Source organism: Octopus bimaculoides, chromosome 4, assembly GCF_001194135.2.
Source record: "Octopus bimaculoides isolate UCB-OBI-ISO-001 chromosome 4, ASM119413v2, whole genome shotgun sequence".
NCBI lineage: Eukaryota > Metazoa > Mollusca > Cephalopoda > Octopoda > Octopodidae > Octopus > Octopus bimaculoides.
The window spans coordinates 90,587,786-90,593,751 of record NC_068984.1 but is presented as its reverse complement, the minus strand read 5'-3'; positions in this window follow the sequence as shown (position 1 = coordinate 90,593,751).

Sequence of the window (5,966 nt, the reverse complement as noted above, 5' to 3'; positions counted from 1 at the left end):
ATGACAAATTCAAAACAATGTAAATAAAATAAGCATTACACTTGACAGACTAATCTCAATGCTTAATTATTCTTTTTCTGCATTTTCTCTCTCTTTTCATATTTTTACTATATGGTGTAGGCCAGCAGTTCCCAATTATGTAGAATGCAAAGACTATCTTTTACTTGAAACATTTAATAAATGTCAAATGTTCATGAAATAACAGAAATCTATAGATTAAAAATTAGTTCTCCAAATATTTGCAGAAGATTGACATGCTAAATTAGGTTTGGGTATTAAAACTATAACCCCTGGTGAAAAGGAAGATACATCTTGGGAATGATCTTTGTATTTGAATCTTTACAATAAACTGAAATTTTGATATTCAAAATACATTCATGTCAATGGCAATTATTTGCTAATCAATATATTATACTGTTGCCATAGCTTCCAGTTGTTCAAGATTCAGGGTAACTATCTATGAATTGGACCTACAGACATGCATTCTAACCACATATTTAGAATTAGGTAGTCAATTATATTAAGCTTTATATCTTTATTTTCCCTAAAAGAGGTCTAATTTCAGGAATATTCTAGCTACAATCTTCCTTGTTGACTCAAAAACTTCTGATCAACAATAGTGCACTTCCTCCAACTGATGTAGTTCCAAATATTGCAATGATGAATAGACGCAATACTGATTCAATGTCATTGGTTTGCCATTTTAAGTGGAGAGTGAAAAAAAAAAAAAAAATCTCGAATAAATATATATATATAGTAGAACATCAGTTTTTGAACAACTTTGATCATGAATAAATCTTACTTTATCTCCTGTCTCTCTCATATTCATTTAATACAATAGTACCTCGGTTTATGAACGCCTCTGATCACGAATAAATCATGCTTTATATATATCTATATATATACAAAGCACAATTTATTCATGATCAGAGTTGTTCAAAACAAAAGGTACTGCCGCATATATATGGTTGTTTAGGACATGGAGTAACTATGAATTTAACTTTACAGAATTCAAAATAACTCAAATAGCTGTTTTTATATAATGCACCAACACAAGGCTGTCTCTGAAATTGGGCTGGCAACATTTCCCATTTCATTCTGGAAATTAAATATTTTATAAGATAAACAAAACTTGTCATTTCACAAATGAGATGCTTATTCCAGAATAAAAGCAGTACTTAGCCTCATCATTAAGGCTGCATATGTTACCCAACTTTTCATCAACCTTAGGGGGAAAGAAAACCCTTCCCGACATTTAGCTTGGATCATGCAATAAAACTTAGCTTCACCAGGAACATATGTGAAAATGTATCGAAGTTGGAAAGCGACCTGAAAGCCATTGAGGAGAAATTTTCAGAGCAGTAAAGTGTGGAGTGACATCATTTCTATCATTGTCTTTCACTTTGTCTCTTAAGAATACAGCTCTTTACAGGAGAGGAAATCCATACTTCATCTTGTCTAGAAATCACTTTCTTGGTCCCAAACTTCTTAAATTACTTCACATCATCAAAAACTGTCATTCTAATTTTCACATGAATGTGCCACTCCTTACATACACAGGTTGCCTCTGAAATTGGGCTGGGAACATTTCCCATTTGATTCTGGAAATTAAATATTTTATAAGATAAGCAGAACTAGTCATTTCACAAACAAGATATTTATTCCAGAATAGAAACTCGTAGTTGTATCTCTGACAATTCTATAATAGCAATAATGCTGCCTAATCCCTTAGTATTTAAACTGGCCAGATCTGGTCTCTTACACTTATCCTACATTGGTATTCTAAAAATAAACAATCGCACAGAAAACTTGAAGCCTTAATATTAATCCAAAACATGAATAAATAAGCATTACATTTGACAGAATAATCTGCATGCTAAAAGGCTTAAACCTTTTCATATTGAATGGCTAAATACATATAGTTGTTACTAAACCAGAAGTCATCAGATTAGTACAAGTTCTGACTATTCTCACCTTGCGATATATGTACATCTCAAACTGTAGCAAGGCAGCTCATACATATCTAATATTTGCATCTTATACACTTAATTTGCTGGCCCTTTAAAGCAGTGGTTCACAACCATTAAAAAAATTTATTTTTTTTACTTATAATACTACTTAAAACTCTAGAGATGCTTGTGTGTAACCGAAATATCTCAGAAATAGTATAGTTTATCTTAATGTTTTGTTTTTGCATATTCATCTTCAGCGATGCAGTACAAATTTTTGATATTTGGACCTCTATTGATGAAAACGATTAAACACAATTTTTGTCTTATTTCTTGATGTGAAAAACATGGCTTCCATGACGTTAACACACACAGTGAATATCATGGCATATCAATCAACACAAACACATGTTCACTATCTGCGACACATATCCAGTCTTTGCACTAAGAAAAAAAAAAAAAAAAAAAAAAAAAAAAAAAAAAAAAAAAGACGACTTGACATACACAACATTGTAATCATTTAGAAATATTGTGTAACTGAGTGTGATTTCAAAAATGTAAGTTTGTATAGTAAGTATTTATATTTTAGCTTTCTTTAAACACAATATTTTAATGGTTTTTTTCCCAAGCGAATGGGGACCTTTCACTTTGACTCTCTGGAGTTCGTCAATTTTCATAAATTTCCTATTTATTTTAAAGTGAAAGATGTATGTACATGTACATATGCATAGATCTTTGTATGTACATGTGCAAGAGAGAGTGAACGTGTGCAAATGGCACTCTCTACATCGTCACTTACAAAAATTTTTTTTACGGAAATTAACGAACAAAACAAGCTGAAAGTTCTGAGAGTCAAAGCAAAAGATTGTCCCAAGGGAATACAATTAGAAAAATGTTTTCCTAAGTGCATTCAGCTCCAAAGATTTGGCTGTTATTTAGCATGCCCTGCTACCAAGTAACAGCTATTTGTGATAAAGGACCCGAAATACCTGTTACATGGTAACAGGGCATGCAAGAAATAGCAGCCAAATCTTTCCTTTCCCGGGGAAAGGAGCCATTTATGCATGATTTGAATGTCATGTTGAAAGCATGTGAAAAGAAAAACCCATGAAACTACTTTGTTGGGAAATGCAGACTTTCCAGGTGACCCAACAGGTCATGGATAGTGTAGTCGACACTCAAAGTAATTTGATATTTAACTCATTAGTATTCACACTGGCCACATATGGCCTCTCACACCTACCCTAAAATGTCATTCTAAAAATAAGCAATCACACCATTGAAATTTCAAAGCTAAGATAATGCATGATTAATTCAAGACAATGTGAATAAATAAGCATTACACTCACGAACTAACCTGAATACTAATGGGTTAAAAACTAGTTTTATACATACTTCTTCTAAAATTTACTGTTTTTCCTGGAGTATTGTGCAAGTTGAACCACGCAAAACGTTAAAGAAACAGTCGTTTCTTGCAATAAATACATCTATGGCAAAATTTTTTCATGGATCCCAGCTGAGAATCACTGCCTTAACCCTTTAGCATTCAGATTACTCTGTTAGATGCAATGCTTATTTATTCAGTTTTGAATTAACTATGTATTATCTCATAGCTTCAAGACTTTTATGAATAATTTACTTTTAGATTAACAATTTCTTTACAAAACCGCCCGTAATCACATTCATATTTAAATGAGAATATCAGCGCATATCTTGTTATTACAGCCATGAAAACACGTGATTCCACTTCATAAACAAATGAGTTATAGTTTCCAACATGATATATTAACTTGTGAAGAAAAGGATAGCTTATGGTTCCCCACAAACGTAGATGAAATTGGAGCATAATTTGCCATGAATATTAATATGGGCTTTAGAAAGCTACCCAGAATTATAAATTACTGGAGTAGCAATGAATCCTTTGGAGACGGAGTATGTCTCAACTATAATGAGGACAGTATTTACATGTGTGAGATATGAGCAGTAAGTGGAGAACCAATACTTTGATCCGTATTTTATTTAAAATACAACTCCTCATTGACTGTGTACAAAACACATGAAACATTTTACAAACCATTGAAGAGGGTATGGTAGGCTATAAAGGCCGAGTAAGTCAGCACAGCCTATGATATGATGTGGTCTGGAATTCATCATTTCTATACCATAACCAGTGTCATATATGATTTTTTCGACTGGTTTTCCAGTTTGGTCAAACTTGTAGAGAATTTAGATGCTGTGTGGATATAAAAAAAAGTGAAACAATTCAACGGCAGAGAGGAAATCTGCCAGCGACCACATCGAGATAAGAAGCAGATCAAGTTTCTATCTACCCATGCACAACCACATGTGGATGAAAATGGCATTTGTGAACCTGGATTATAATAGGTACCTGGGTAGTGTAGATCAGCTGATGTCTTACTATCCAGTTGGCAGACAGGGGAATGAAATGGCGGTGATAACCTGGTTTGGTGTATAGTAAATATGAGTATTGTTAATGCATTTATACTATATACCAAATCAGGATCCGCTCAAATATGCAGTTCCGAGCAGATATAGCAACACAGTTGAGAGCTGGTCATTCCACAAAGAAAGAAAGAAAAAAAAGTTGGGATGGAAATCAAAACCTGCCAGAAGAATATGCCTCTGAATTCAGCCGATCGTCACAAATGCCAACATAAAAAAAAAAAAGGCCCCAGTGGAAGTGAAACAGCTTTCTAATGTGCATCCTACAAGGTTGCATTATGTAGAGCAGGGTGCTTTACAAGTTTTCATGACAGGAATATTGTAAGATTTGAATTTATAAATATTTTCAAATTTACTTCATTTTTATTGTCTTTATCTCTAATTTTAGTTTGCTTGTAAGGTGAGTCACGAATTATGATTAATTTCTTTTGTAAATCATTATTGTATGTTTCTGTGGGAGAGTCTATTTCATCCAGTTGATGGTGTGCATTTTATTTTCTAGGTTTCTTCAGACAACTTCCAGTATTTCGTTCTATTTATACCCTGTCTTTTGCGTTTAAATTCAGCCAATAACTCCAGTAATGTGCACAATTCCGCTATAGTAAAATTTTGTTGCATACCTAATTGAATATTAGTAAATAACCTGCTTTCTATAGTGATGTTTGAACAAAACTTAATTCTATATTTTGTTGAATTTAACAGTAATTAGAGACCAAAATTATGGAATGGAATCGGTTGAGAACCTTTCGTTAAATTTTCTTCCAAAGATCACCTTAACCCTTTCATTACCATATTTCTAACCAAATTACACCCTTATGTGTTTCAATTAATTTCTAACATAATCATAAATTTAGGCTGGTTTCATTAAACAACTCAAACTTTTTTATTTATCAACATATTAATGTGATTTTTGGAGGATAAATTAACGAAAGGTTCTCAACCAATTCTATACCAAAATTTTTGTCACAAAGTGACTTTAATTACAGGTAAATTCAACAAAATATAAAATTATTAAAATTTTTGTTCAAACATCGCTATAGAAAATGGGTCATTAGCTAATATTCAATTGGGTATACAACAAAATATTATTATAGAAGAGTTGTGCACATTACTGGATTTGTTACTGTCTCTTTTGCCAGTATAAAATTAAAATCCAGAGCAATACCCAGTATTTGATTCACAAATCTTTGATCCCCCATTTTGTGCACTTTCCTGGCATATACTGTTGAAAACGCTCTCGGCCTTTATAGCCTACCATATCCTTATCTATAAACTGTTTTATATGTGCTTTGAACACAGTCAATGAGGGGTCTTATTTTAAATAAGGGATCAAAGTCTGGTTTTCCACGTACTGGTGTACTGCTCGTTCTCTTACATGTAGATATTGAGTCAATTTTAAAAACCGTATCCTCGTCATTATACTTGAGACATATTCGTCGCCAAAGGGTTCATCACTACTCCAGTAATTTGTTATTCTAGGTAACTTTCTAATGCCCATAATAATATTTATGGCAAAATATGCTTTAATTTCATTCAAGTTTATGGGAAACCTCA